This window comes from Anthonomus grandis, chromosome 7, assembly GCF_022605725.1.
Source record: "Anthonomus grandis grandis chromosome 7, icAntGran1.3, whole genome shotgun sequence".
Taxonomy (NCBI): Eukaryota; Metazoa; Arthropoda; class Insecta; order Coleoptera; family Curculionidae; genus Anthonomus; species Anthonomus grandis.
The window spans coordinates 19,902,867-19,918,016 of NC_065552.1; the positions used below are offsets into that span (position 1 = coordinate 19,902,867).

The 15,150-nt window shown below is 36.0% G+C and overlaps 2 long non-coding RNA genes across 2 annotated transcripts; one reads left to right on the top strand and one right to left on the bottom strand.

The window, feature by feature from the left end:
• The first annotated feature begins 2,342 nt into the window (after nucleotides 1-2,342).
• Nucleotides 2,343-6,886, top strand: LOC126738693 (uncharacterized). Its single transcript, XR_007661418.1, has 3 exons — nucleotides 2,343-2,810; nucleotides 5,406-5,715; nucleotides 6,123-6,886. It is a non-coding gene; the product is annotated as an uncharacterized LOC126738693 (long non-coding RNA).
• Nucleotides 6,887-6,985: 99 nt separating this feature from the next.
• On the bottom strand, nucleotides 6,986-13,483 carry LOC126738703 (uncharacterized). Its single transcript, XR_007661423.1, has 2 exons — nucleotides 12,974-13,483; nucleotides 6,986-7,164 (listed from the first exon to the last, which is right to left on the bottom strand). It is a non-coding gene; the product is annotated as an uncharacterized LOC126738703 (long non-coding RNA).
• Nucleotides 13,484-15,150: the final 1,667 nt, after the last annotated feature.

A 15,150-nucleotide genomic window follows, 5' to 3' on the forward strand; every position in this document is an offset into this window, starting at 1 on the left:
AAATTTTTGTTGATTTTACCTATTATAAAAACTGTTACATTATTTCCAAAGTTGGCAATACCAAAGCCATTTTCCATAGATTCTTTGGGTTTCTTACTTTTCACCGTCTAGTCTGAGTCACAGCTATTAGATCTCTTTCTTTTACCTTTTAGAGATTTTACCAATAAATCAATTAGCCTATCTCTCTGCTGTTCTGGACTCACTGGATTCATCTTATGTTGTTACCTTAGATACAAAAAAACAAGAGATATGAAACAATTTTTAAATCAATGCCATTTACAGTCGAACAATTACAAAAATAGGTGTTTACCCAGTCCGTGATCAATATAATAATTTTTGAAAGTTACAAGAATTTCAGTTACACCTAACTATACAGATTTCCAAGCTATTTTGCAACCTGACATTTAATAAATCATAATTTAAAGTTAAGTTGAAAAATGACAAATTGATGTAGGGGAAAGAAACTGTAAATTCAGGTATATTGGGAATAAGTGTTTACCTAATATTTCATTCATCTCCTCAAAAAAGGGTGGTATCCATCTTTTCAGATCTAGTGATTTTTTGGTTATTTACAAATTTGGAGTATGCTTTTTGAAGGTTTGTGAATTTTTGACGACATTTCTCTGCTGGGGAGTCTCCTAGGTTAAACACTTGTTCTTCAATGGCCTTAGCTATATCAGACCATAGTTTTCCTGTTCATTTTGTCAACAAATTGTGTTGATGTGATATATGTAAGCAACAAATGGAAAATAGCATTACGTTGCAAATAGAAATCACCATCATAAAACCTATGTATTGCGCCGGTTAAGAAACGCGCAATTCTCAGATAAATGTCATCAATTTATTCATTACTCTCGACTGTAACGTTGAACCTAATAAATCATGTCAGTTAAGTAAATCTAAATAGTTTCATTACTTGCGGAAGCCATCCAACCGTGTAATGCTTACAAGTATCTTGTAAAAGGACATTACAAAGTGGCGACGAGGATATTTTTCGGACCAGGCAAGGGAAAAGCAAGAAAATGCCGTTGGAAACCACATTCATCGGACATCTACGCGAGTTCTCACTGAAGAACTCAGATTGGACCATTTTCAAGGCAAGGTTGGAGAATTATTTTACTGCTAACGGAGTGACGGGTGACACTCACGCTGAAAGGAGACGAGCCATTTTTCTGAACATGCTTGACGAAGATGCGTACCAGCTGGTTTTTGATTTGGTGAGCCCCACAAGGCCAGAGGAGAAATGTACGCACAGCTAGTTAAGGTATTCGACACTCATTTCAAGCCCCAACAAAGTCCTTTTGCAGCGAAGTACAAGTTCTATAGTTCACGGAAGCAACCGACAGAATCTGCCGGCGAGTGGGCAGCGAGGCCTGGCGGTCGGTTGCGAATTTGGCGACGCGCTGAAAATGTGCCTGCGAGATCGTTTCATTTTTGGATTTGACAAAGGGCCAGTACAAGACCGCATGATGAAAGAAGACGTCGATAAAGACTTTGAAAAAGTGGTGTCCATCGCAGCCAACAAGATGGCCGCTCGAGAAATCCATGAGGTGATGGTGAAGGCCGAGCCAATACATCACATCCGAGGGGGCCAACAAGGGGCGCAGGTATGGCTGGAAGGAACCAGCGCACCACAGCGGCCAGACAGCACGGCAACACCGCGAAGGCCAAGCAAGCAGCAGTGCGCATGACGATGTGCCATGGAGAACTGGACAACCAGGAAGCCAACATGGCGGCCATGGCGAATATGTCAACAACAGCTGTGATGTCTGCGGGAAAAGGAATCACACCAAAGATAAGTGCATTTTTAAATCCTATTCTTGTAATATTTGTAAAAAGGTTGGTCATTTAGCAAATATGTGCAAAAATAAAAATAATTTGCAGGGTAAAAGGTACAACAGACATAATTTTTTAACAGATTTTTCCAATAATTGCGCTATCAGTGAAAACGTAAACAAGCTATCAAATACACCAGATGATGATTTTAGCCTCTTTAACATTTCAAACCGAAATATTTTTGAAAATTCTGAGCAACATTCTGATAGAATGGAGAATTTGTTTACGTTTAGAGTTTTAGTTGAGAATATTTATTTAAGTTGTCAGATTGACACAGGTAGTAGTGTGTCTTGTATATCCAAACAAGTCTACAGTAAATATTTCTCACGGTTTACCTTGCAGACAACGAATAAATGTTTTCTTTTTTATAATGGTATACAAGTACAACCTTTAGGAGTGATAACTTTAAAAATATGTTACAATAACAAAGAAAATTTTCTAAAGTTTTATATTATGGAAAATGGAGGACCACCTTTGTTGGGTAGGGACTTTCTTTATTTATATAATCTAAGTTTATCAAGTTTAAATAATATTAAAAATACTGAAACCCATGTTGATATTTTAGCAAAAAAATTTAAAGAAGTTTTTTCAGGTGGTTTAGGATTTTTTAAAAAAGGTTTAGTAAAAATTCATTTAAAAAAGGATATTGCACCAAAATTTTTTGAAGCACGACCCATACCCTTTGCTATTAAAAAACTGGTTGAGGATGAACTACAGCGTCTTTTGTCTTTAGGTATGATATCACCCGTTGATTACAGTCGCTGGGCGACTCCGATTGTGCCGGTATTTAAGAAAAATGGGCAACTGCGTATCTGCGGGGACTTCAAAGTAACCATAAACCCGGGAATAGAAATCGATAAGCATTACATGCCAAGAATAGAAGAACTGTTCGCTAAGCTACAAGGAGGCAGGGAGTTTACAAAGCTGGATTTGTCGCAAGCATTTTAGCAAATGATCAGGATTAGATGAAGCAAGTAAGAAATTATTGACAGTAGCCACTCATTTAGGGTTGTTTAAATTTAATAGATTAACTTTTGGAGTTGCTTGCGGTCCTGCTAAATTTCAAAAAATTATGGACGCATTATTTATGGGAGTTGAGGGTTGTGCGGTATTCCAAGATGATATTTTGGTAACAGGGAAAGATAGAAAAGATTATATGCAAAATTTAGAAAAGGTCTTATCAATTTTACAAGGGGCAGGTTTCAAATTAAATTTTGATAAATGTGTTTTTTTTTTTAAGTGTCGATTATTTGGGGTTTGTTATTGACAGTGAAGGACTGCACACCTCAAAAGATAAAACCATTGCCATAGAAACAGCTTCCAGGCCAACAAATGTTAAGGAATTACAAACCTTTCTTGGTTGCATTAATTTTTACGGTAGATTTGTTAAAAATATGTCGAACATTTTAAATCCGTTATATAAATTATTACAAAAAAATGAAGCATGGGCATGGAACGATGATAGTGAAAATTCTTTAAAAAAAATCAAGGTAATTTTAACTTCTCCTCCAGTTTTAGTATACTCTAATCCTGATTTAGAACTAAGATTAACCGTAGATGCTTCTCAAGACGGTGTAGGAGCTGTTTTAAGCCACAGATTTCAAAATGGTGAAGATGAGCCTATAGCATTTGCATCAAGAACTTTAAATAAAGCTGAACGTAGTTATTCACAGATTGAAAAAGAAGGTCTAGCAATCATTTTTGGAGTTTTAAAATTTTCGCAGTATCTCTATAATAAAAAAATTACTCTTGTTACTGATATGAGACCTCTTGTAACCATTTTTAATCCTAATAAAGAAATTCCACAGTTTTCTGCAAATCGTTTAAGAAGATGGGCTATAATTTTATCTGGCTATAAATATGAAATAGAATATGTTGTTAGTAATAAAAATTCAGCAGATTGGTTGTCTAGGTTACCTTTAAAAAATTCAAATGATTATTTTTCTGATGATGAAATTGATTTTGAATACTGCAATTTTTTTGATTCTAGCCAGATTATTAAATTGTGTTTTGAAGCTCTCAAAGAGGCTACTATAAGTGATAGTTTACTGACCAAAATTAAAAAAATTATTTTAAAGGGATGGCCCAAAAAAGTTAATGATAAAAATTTAAAACAATTTTTTGCTAAAAGATATGAATTTTGTATTAAAGATGAATGTATTTTTTGGAATCACAGAATAGTTATTCCTACAGTTTTAAGAAGTTCCATTTTAGATCAATTACATAGCACACATATGGGTATTATAAAAATGAAATCTTTGGCTAGAAGTTACTTATGGTTTCCAGATTTAGATAAAAATAGTGAAGAAATTACAAAAAATTGTAAAGCTTGTTTGTTATATTCAAATAACCCTGCTAAAGCTCAAATTGTTCCATGGACATGGCCTAAAGGACCGTGGGAAAGAATTCATGTTGATTATTTTGATTTGAAGAGAAAAAATTACTTTGTGGTACTGGATGCTTTTTCAAAATGGATAGAGGTTTTTGAAATGTCAAGTATAAATTCATATTCCACAAATAAAGTGTTAAGAAACCTGTTTGCAAGGTTTGGCCTTCCTATCACGGTTGTTTCAGATAATGAGAGATCTTTAGTATCAGAAGAGCTAGAACATTTTTTTTCAAAAAATAATATTCAACATCTTACAACCCCTCCGTACACTCCCTTCTCTAATGGCGCGGCGGAAAATTCTGTAAAAATTGTTAAAAATGCGCTTAAAAAGACTCTAGAATCATGTAGTAGCAATGATACAAATTTAATAGTAAGGAGATTTTTGTTTGATTATCGAAATACATCTCATGTCACAGCCGGAGTTAGCCCAGCGGTTTTAATGTTTGGAATACAGCTGCGAACTAGATTTTCAACACTCTTGTCTACCACAGATTTACATAGTGAAAATTTTGAAATAAATGTCAGGGAGGTACGCAATAGAGTTGAAAAGGTTCAAGAGCAACAAAAATTTTGTAAGGGTGGAAAAGACAAAATTAACTTTAATATTGGAGAAATTGTATTAGTTAGTAAAAGATTATAGGAATGTAGCGCATCCTACATATATTAAAGGTAAAATTATAAAAGCAATAGGAAAGCGTGCATATTTAGTAGAGGTACCTGATTTACAAAAAAATTGGAAAAGACACTTAAATCAAATCAAAAAGTTAAACATTCATACTTCAAAAAGTCCTCACATTCCATTTAAAAATGAATCGGACATCCTTACTGAAAATTGGTTGGACAGGGAAGAACAAAAGTCAAATGAAATAATTCTGTTAAGTGATGACGAACAAAATCCTCCTATTGTCCATGCAAATATTACTCCTAATAAAAATGTAGAGCCTAATTCATCAACACCTGTTGTTCGGATTTCAAAACGTCTTCTAAGTAAAACAACTATTAAATGTAAGGATAAATAAGACACACTGCTACAAGGATCAATTTAGTTTATTAGGTATGTTAGATAAGTATAATATAGTAAGTTTAAGGTACATTTAGTTGCAGTCAGATTTATGGGTAGATTTAAGTTTATTATAAAACATAAAACTTGTATGAAAATATTTAATTACAAAATGTTTAGGTACAAGAAGAAATCTAGACAAAAACAAAACCAGGTCCAAATGATTTGGAGACCACAAGGCTACAGCTAAGCTTTAGACACGAGCTAAGCAAGGAATTTGATGACAAGAAGACCATAAAATCTAAACTGTGGCATAAAATTGCAAATTTATCAAGGAATTTTTATCTGGGTCCCACAGGTGCAGAAAGACGCAGACAAAAATTTTCCAATTTTTGTAAAGGCTATTTGGCTTTTTTAAAAAATCAAAAAACTACTGGAAAAGAGGCCATGGATCTGCCCCCATTCTATGATGAAACTCATTTGATATTAGGTAATTTTTATTAATTAGCTTTACACCGTTTATATTTATTCAGAATGTTTTTTAATTGAGTGCCAATAATACAGGGTGTGAATTTTCAAAATTTCAGTGCAGACACCACTGTTGAAAATAAAAAAATGGTTAAAAATGCTGTTTCCCACATAAATGGTGTATACCAAATTTTATAAAAATATAAAATGGTCTGAAATTGACAATAAAAAAAATTATTTCTTTCTCAGAAATTAAGAGGTTTTAACACTTTAGACTACATATGTTGAAAATAAGTTTTTTTCTTAAAATCACTCAAGGATTCACACAACCCTGTATTATCGGCACTCAAATAATAAACATCCTGTATAGTATTGAATAATACTTGCTTAAATTTCTACTGTTATTTATTTTCGGTTCTAAACACAAAGCTGTGCCCCAACATTTAGAAGATACTATTTCTTAAATGCAGCAACAATTTTCAGACAATGAAAATGAAACAGAGGTAGATGAAGCAGAGCCTTGTGCAGGCCTCTTTACGGACACTGTGAGCCGATTTTGTAAAAGTAAAAAAAAACAGTAAAGCCTCTGTCAAAAACAGAATCCGTTTTAGTTAAAATGAGGGAGGACAGGAAGCAGAGAGAAAATTAATTTAACTTTATAAAGGAGCATATTGTTAAAGCCTCTGACCAGAGAGACAAGTTTCTCAATATTTTAGGGAAACTTGTCTCGAAAAGAAAAAGGGAAGATTCTGACTCTGTTTAAGATTTTATGCCATATAAAAATCAGAAACTTTTTATAAAATTCTGCCTCTAAAGGTTCAGTTTAATTAAAGGAGTCCTAACTGTTTAAGTTTTACGAGTTTATATACTACCTACCATATAAAACATTTAAAATGTTTAAATAAGATAGATGCAGGGTGCATCAACAATAAGTTATCGAAAGTTATGTATTTTTTTTTAAATTAGAGACATTTACATTAGACAGAATGTTATTAGGGGTGGACTGTTTTTCCTCGGACACCGTGTATTTACTTATATTATACCTAAAAACGAAAGAGTTCCTACTTATGCTGCCGAAGATGCCTAGTTACTTGTTATCAGAAAAAAAAATTGTTTGTTAAAGAAGTTTATTTTTAGTTTATTAGAATTAAGCAGTCTATATTCCATATTGCCTTATTTAAATAAGATTTTGTTTCCTAGTTATGTTATAAATAAATATTTTATAATTTTTGAAGCGCCTAGATAATCTAACCATCTTTTATATTAAACTGTCACGAAATAAAACAACTATATATATTTTTAAATAAGCAAATGCAAATATGTATTTATTTACATAATAGAAAAAATTTAATCTAATATGTATTATGTAAATACAACTCATTTTTAATCCTATCCGTTTTAATTCTCCCTTGTGCGCGTACGTCTCCTTGCTCCGCATTATATTGTTCATCTTTTACCTCCAGAATAGGCTCTGTAAACAACACATCATTGTATATTAAGCAGAAATTGTGCAAGATACAAGCTACAGTTGCAATTTCTACAGATCACCAATTAAGTGATAGTTCTCATTATGAAAAAATGTATTGGGTCCATGGGTCTCAATCTATCTGAATAAAGTGGAGTTTTCAAATACCTGAAATAAGTTACAATCAAAATGGAAATAAAAAATAATTAAAAATAATTATTTTAAATTTTAAAGTATAACATATAATAAATACACATCAAATTACTTTAATTTTTATGCAGAATCGTAAAACAAATAATATATTCGATAACATGTTCGATAAAAAAAAACAAATTTATTCTTTGTTTTTGTTGCCATCCATGCCTGTAGTGTGTGGCGTGCAAATTATTAGAATTTCACGTACATAAACAAATATTTATTGCCAAACACGTTAAAATTTAAATACAGTTAAAAAATGTAAAGGTGATGGCGTTACATTCTGCCGTCGAGTCGTGAACGTGAAAAAGTGAATGTCGTCGTCTTTTTTTGTCTTCACTGATGCTGCTCGGCTTATTCCGTCAGCCCCAGGATACAATTCTGTCACCCTTCCGCTGCGCCATTTCAGTGGCGGTAGTCCATCTTCCTTGATGATAACGAGGATGCCAGGTTTTAAGAGTTGTGGATGGTGCTGCTTCCATTTGCATCGAGTCTGAAGTTTTGTCACATATTCTTTAGTCCAACGAGACCAAAAATGTTGGAGCATTTTCTGCTGGTCCTGGTATCTTGACAATTTGTTCTCTGCGGTTCATAACAGGTTACCTTGTGGAACAGATGTAAGCGGCTCTCCAATAAGGAAGTGCGCAGGTGTAAGCGAGTTCGGGTCATTAGGATTATCAGGAAGGCTATACAAAGGATGGGAATGTAGACAAGCTTCTATTTGACAAAGAATTGTCATAAATTCCTCAAATATTAAGGATGAAGCCCCGATTACCCGTTTCATATGGTATTTTACCGATTTAACAGCTGATTCCCAGAGTCCCCCGAAGTGAGGTGCACGAGGTGGAATGAAACTCCATTGTATACCCTGATTACTTAAGCTGTCGGAAATAATAGAGTGTTGGTGCTTAAGAAAGTTAACTAATTCATTACGAGCACCAACAAATGTCGTACCTTGATCGGAATATATCTGTATGCATTTACCTCTTCTCGAGATAAATCTGTATAAAGCTGCTAAAAAGTTGTCACTAGTGAGGTCGCTTACTATCTCTAAATGTAAGGACTTGGTAGCAAAGCAGACAAATAACGCTACATACGCTTTAGTAGTTTTAAAATTCCGTCTCTTACGATCTCTAAGCACAAAGGGCCCGGCGTAATCAACCCCTACTACGGCAAAAGGTCGAGAAGGTGTTATTCTCGATTTAGGTAAATTACCCATTAGGTATTGTGTAGATTTTTCCGTGAAGCGAAAACATTTTATACAACCATGGTAAACTTTCTTTACCAAGTTGCGACCATTAATGGGCCAAAAAGATTCGCGTAATGATGCAAGCATCAGTTGTGGCCCAGCATGAAGTAGTTTAATATTCTCGCGATGAGCGATTAAAAAAGAGAGTCGGTGCTTAGGGGGTAGAACAATCGGATGTTTCTTCTGATAGTCATAATCTGAATTTTGGATACGTCCACCAACTCGAATTACATTCAATTCGGGATCAAAAAAAGGATAAGAGCTAAAAGTTTTGACTTGTTTGAGATCTTCTTGCCTCCATGTAAAGCAATGAACTCTTCAGGAAATGTTTCGGCTTGCACTAAGCTGACGAGTAAGTATAAAGAATTTGTAATTTCCTGAGAAGAAAGTTCATTACTGATAACAAAATCATTAGACTTCAAGCGATTCTTAAACCGTAGGACATAGGCAAAGATGCGAAGAAGTCGAGACAATTTAGAACATTTGTCAATTACGACCAATAAGTCATTGGCTGACAGTTTATTGATTGGATATATGAACAGATGTAGTACGCACTTCAGGGGTATCAATGTGATTTAGATCTATTGGCTCGTTTGGGCATTGATCTTGTCGCAACCAAGAAGGTCCATCAAACCAAAGATTGAAGCTTAGTAAACTTATTAGTGGTATACCTCTAGTTAACAAATCGGCAGGATTATCGAAAGTTCTGATGTATCTCCAATTAGTAGGAGTAGTTAAGGACTGAATTTGGGCCACCCGATTGGCAGCAAAGGTTTTTAATAAGTGAGGAAATGAATTGATCCAAGCCAAAACAATTTTAGAGTCACACCAGTAAAATCTAGAGTCGAGTATAGATGGAATTGAAGCCAGTATAGTTTTTGATAATTCTGCTAACAATAAAGCAGCGCAGAGCTCAAGCCGTGGAATTGTTACTTGTTTCAGTGGCGAAACCCTAGTCTTAGCGCAAAGCAACTTCGAACAACAGTTACCAAGTGAGTCCTTAAGGACTGCGTGCTTTCATTTCGAAAATCTGAGCTATAGATGATAAAATTGTACGCTTGGTTATCCGCGTATATATGAGTTTGTCAGAAGCTACATTATTTTCTAAAGTGTCTGTCACGTGATTAAGGCCTAAGGTCTTGCAAGAACTGAAGAATTAAAGGATAAATCTGTGGAAGAGCTCGAAGGTAAAGTTCGTTCATTCGAAGCCCATTTTCGAAGGGGAAATCCATATTTTAGAAGAAGTTTGTGAATATCCTCCTTAATCTGTCTAACTTCTTCGATAGTGTCACCTCCCGTGAGAAGATCATCTACATTAAAATCATTTTGTATGATGTTAGATAACTTAGAATAATCTTTAGAATGCCTCTTACCGACCTCTTGAAGAGCTCTGGTAGCAAGAAATGCAGCAGATGCACAACCTGGCGGTACATTTTTTCAATATCTCTGCTCAGGACTACAGCGTGGATACGATACCGGAGAAGTATAGAAAAGAGGCTGTTTTGCACATTAGGCCCCACCATGAGTAAGTCATTTAAAGAAAGACCTAAATCTGACTTGCACGAGGCATCAAATACGACGCGTAATTTGGTGGTGGTTGAACTCAACTTAAGTACACAATGATGTAGTAGGAAATACCCGGAACTATCATTTTGATCATCGGCAAGTCTCGTATGACCGAGTTCCTCGTATTCGGAAATAAAATTTTGATATGAACATCTCAAGTCAGGGTTTTTATCTAGCTTTCTTTCTAGATTTAAGAATCTATTCGTGGCTATTGATTTGGAATTACCCAGTAGATGAGTGGGCTGCTTGAGTGGAAGGTGTACGATAAATTTACCATCAGGACCCCTAGTAGTGTTTTCAGAAAAATGTTCCTCACAAGAGGTTTCTTCTGACGACAAAAAATTAGTTTTAGAATACCCCAAAATCTGGAAAGTTGAGTGTCAAGGGTATTGCTAAAAAAACATTGTGATTTAAGAGAAGTATTAGAGCTCAAGTATGCATTAAGGGGACCTGAGATGATCCACCCAAGTTTTGGTTTTTGAAGGACTGGAAGCCCTTGGCCAAGCTTGATTTGCCAACATTAATTAGTTCCCAAAAAATATCTGCACCGACAAGTAAGTCGACAGGTTTAGAAGAGTTAAAATCTGGATCAGCCAGCATGATATTTGTAGGAATCCGAAGTGTGCTAGAATCAAAAGATACAGCAGGGATATTCCCAGTTAATGTGTTGAGAACTAAACATGATAATTTAATCTCATAATTGGAAAAATTTGATTGAACCTTGACCATAACTCTGAAATTCACTGTTTCAGCTCTCTGACTAATGCCAGTGACTGTGTATTTAATCCTTTCCAAAGGTAATTGCAATAAGTCACACATTCTCTGAGAAATAAAATTGGATTGACTTCCACTGTCTAAAAGAACCCTGCAAGAATGAGGCGTACCTGTAGTGTCAAACACTTTTATTACCGCTGTAGATAATAAAGTAGTTTTGGCAGTTAAGTGCTCGTTAACGAGTAGACTACAAGGTGCGTGTACGGTAAAAAAGTGTGTCGTTAGGGAAGCATCTTCGTTAGAGTTGTGAGAAGTAGAAGGCTCAATAGAATGAGATTGATTTTTTCCAGGGTCAGCTTTAGCAAAGTGCAAAAGTGTATGGTGAATTTTTCCACATTTCCTGCAGCCGGAAGAACGACAGTTTTTTGTGGAATGCCCAAAAGAAAGGCAGTTAATACATAACCTTATTTGTTTAGCTGTGTTAAGTCTTTCAATAGTGGAGGGTTGTAAAAATTTGGGACAAGTATAAATAAGGTATTTCCTTTGACAAAATGGACATTTTCTACTTTCAGTAGCAAGAAATGAATGTGAGTTGCCTTTGCTATGACCTGTGTGTGGCTGTTGAGGCCGAGATTGTTTCAAGGCAATTTTGATGAGGTTTGCTCAAAAGATTTTAAGATACGACACCTATCCTTTAAGAAATCAATTACCTCTTCGTATAAAGGTAAGTCACTGGTAAATGTCTGTGATTCCCATGAACGCCTGGTAACATTATCAAATTTTGAGATGATGATATGACAGATTAAAGCATCCCAGTGTTCAGTAGTTTAAGACTTTTAAGGCACCAATGTGTTTTTGTACTCCATCAAGTAAATTCCTAAGGCCTTTATAACATTCGCGTGTTAAAGTAGGTAAATTAAAAATGCCAGTGATTATTGACCAAAATTTGTTTATTTTCAAACCGTTCATTTAAAATGTTCCAAGCAACTATGTAGTTTGCGTCACAAATCTCAAGGGACGAAATCGTATCTGCCGCTACAGACTTTAAGGAAAGACGCAAGTAATGAAACTTTCTAGCAGGTGTAAGCTTGTTGTTATTGTGAATTGAAAGTTAAAAGTATCGCGAAAAAATAACCATTGGTCATATGACCCGTCAAATGTGGGAAGATTGATGGGAGGTAGTCGAATATTAGCTAAATCATCATCGTTATTACTTATAGAGTTCGGTGTTATAATATTTCCCACGTTTGGCGTTTGTGATTGAGCATTATCATTTAAAAATTTCCTTGCCTCGGATGTAAGAGTAAAAAATTAGTTTTCAAAATTTTCTGTGTCTTGATTTTGCTCATCAACATCTATCTCCGAATCAGCAGAGGCAATGTTTAATTGAACAGCGTTAAACTCCTCTAGAATATTATCGAATTTAAGTGCACGTGCTTCAAGTTCTACGAGATCAGTTGGTGAAATAAGTGCTTTCATTTTGAGACTCTTAAAGTAATTTTCAAAGCGAGTAAGAGTGCCTTTTGGAGCCTTTTTCTTATTTTTATACTTGATAGTTTCTTCCATCTCGGTCAACAAAATTAAAAATGTTTATTTAATAAGGAAATAGTAAGTGTTACCAAAGGCAAAATATTTTAAATCAGAGTATTTGTATTGAATAAAATGCAAAGTAAATGTGTACGGAATAATAAAAAAAATATTAAAATATTAATAATATCTAAACTGATAAAATACGTAATACGCAGTGGTAGCAATAAAATGTAAAATTGTACATACGTAGTACGCAGTAGTAGTACTGGTTAAAAAAATCAAAAATGTACGTAATACCTACAAAATGGTAAAAAAACTGAAGTAAAAAATGAGTACGTAGTGCATAGTAAAGAAAATCAACAGTCTAAACTCTTAAAATAATAATTGTTAAACAGCGGCTGGTTGTAATAAATTTAATTAAATGTTAAACCTGTAAAATACCATCCTCAAAAGACATGTAAAAATACAGTAAATGTCGTAACGTATTAAACAAGTAATTATAAAAAGAAGCTTGCATAAAAATAACAAAATATAGGAAAGGAAACAAAGGAACGCACTAACCTTTATTTGCAGTGAACAGCGGCGAACTTCCAGAAACTCTTGCTTCTTGCGGGCCGGTATTTCCTTTCCTTGCAGCGAAAATTGCAGCGTAATGGGGTCAAGCTCCGTGTAAAAAAACCCAAAGTGGTTTGTAAAACGGCAAATAGTAGGCAATCCAGCGACGAAGGATCAATATATGTAGTGTGTGGCGTGCAAATGATTAGAATTTCACGTACATAAACAAATATTTATTGCCAAACACGTTAAAATGTAAATACAGTTAAAAAAAAGGAAAAGGTGATGGCGTTACATTCTGCCGTCGAGTCGTGCACGTGAAAAAGTGAATGTCGTCGTCTTTTTTTGATCGAGCTGCACGGGATTACCTGGTCGCGCGCTCCCCTCCGTTGTCGTGGCAGCGGTATTGCCAATGTGAGTAGGAAAGTAACAACATAAAAGGAACAATGCCTTTTGTAAACACCCTGTATATCTCAGAACAATTTAGTAGTAGTTGTAGTAATAAGGATGGGAGAGCTAAAGCTCCGCAAGTAGGCCTGAACAGTCCCTTTTCGTTCGTTGTTAGCAGTCACCTTGCTTTAGAGCCGTCATGGTCTGGTATCATTTCCTTAGCCTGTCTACATCCTTCTGTCCTTCTCCAATTCTTCCTTGTTTTTTCTCAAGCCCAATTATTAATTGCCTATGAGATTTGTTTTTTGCTAAGACCGAGACAAGGTTCGGGGCCTACGAAGGGGTTAACGGAACCCTGTCTTGCCAGTTCATCGGCCCGCTCATTGCCCTCGACACCTTGGTGTCCTGGGACCCACCTTAGTCTCACTTCCCTGTGTGCTGCAAACCTTTCCAATGCGTCTCTGCATTCCTGGACTAGCGCTGAGCTGGCCCTGGGTTTCTGAATCGCCTTGAGGGCAGCTTGACTATTGGAGTAGATGCAAATCCCCATGGAAACGAACACAGGGAAGGATTCCCTTGTGTTCGTTTCCATCCTGTACACTCCAGCTCCGGCTGAATTGGTGCTTTTCATCCATGATCCATCTGTGTACCAGGCCTGGAAACCACTTGGCTCTCTAATTTAGTTCGCCGACCGTTCGCATACCGTTGGTGACCTTCAATACAGCTGTCCACCATACCACGGATCCGTACGAGATCCTCGCTCGTATGACTGCAGTATAAAAAATGGGGTTTTAGACCCCATCTTCTACCTATTGTTTGCCGTAATTGCCATATTAGGGAGGTTGCCTTATTTACTGCCTGCACTACGTGAGTTTTAAACGTGAGCTTGCTGTCTAAAATGACTCCCAAGTATTTGACCTGCTGCCTTAAGTTAGGCGAGTCTGACACATAATGGGAGGTTTAAAGCCTGTCAAATTCCGCCTCTTAGTAAAGAGAATGAGTTCGGTCTTTTCAGGGTTGCCGACAGCCCTGTCTCCCGACACCACTGTTCCACTATCCTGCACGCGACTTGCATTCGCTGACAGACTGTGTTCACGAATTTACCCTTGACCATTATCGGGTATTTCCGAGTTTTAGCAATTTTTCGTACGTACGTATTTGCATTAAAACACCAACATTCTATACAAACCAATTTATTTACGGAAGAGAACACGCCATTCTCACTTTGTTACTCCCCCACGTCCTGGCGAAAGTGCCTTCTTAAAGCGGCGCGGCGTGGCGGTAGCGGCAGCACAGAGTTGCCGCGACAAGAGTTACGTACTGGTTTCGCAGTCAAAGTTGCCAGATTGATATAATAATGGTGATTATACAGATAAAAAACCTAATGATCTTTTACAACCATCACTATAGTCCATCGTCCGCGTATGCCTGTGCATAGAATCCTTCTTGTTTTTGTCTTATCAAATGCGCCTCCCACGTCAAACAAAAGAGCAAGTGCTATTTCCTTGTTCTCTATGGCTTTTTCAGCTTTGCTCACTACAGTGTAAAGTGCCGTTTCCGTCGACTTCTCTTTCATGTAGGCATGCTGATTTCTATGTAGTGGCGATTCTATTAGAATCTCCTCTGTTATATGTCTATAAGCCTTTCTATAGTCTTTAGTGGAAATGAAGTCAGGCTTATTGCCCTAAAGGACTTTGGTTGACGGTAGTCTTTCTTACCCGGTTTTGGGATAAAGACCACATTTACCGCCCTCCATGTTAGTGGAACATACCCCATTGCAATGCTGGCCTCAA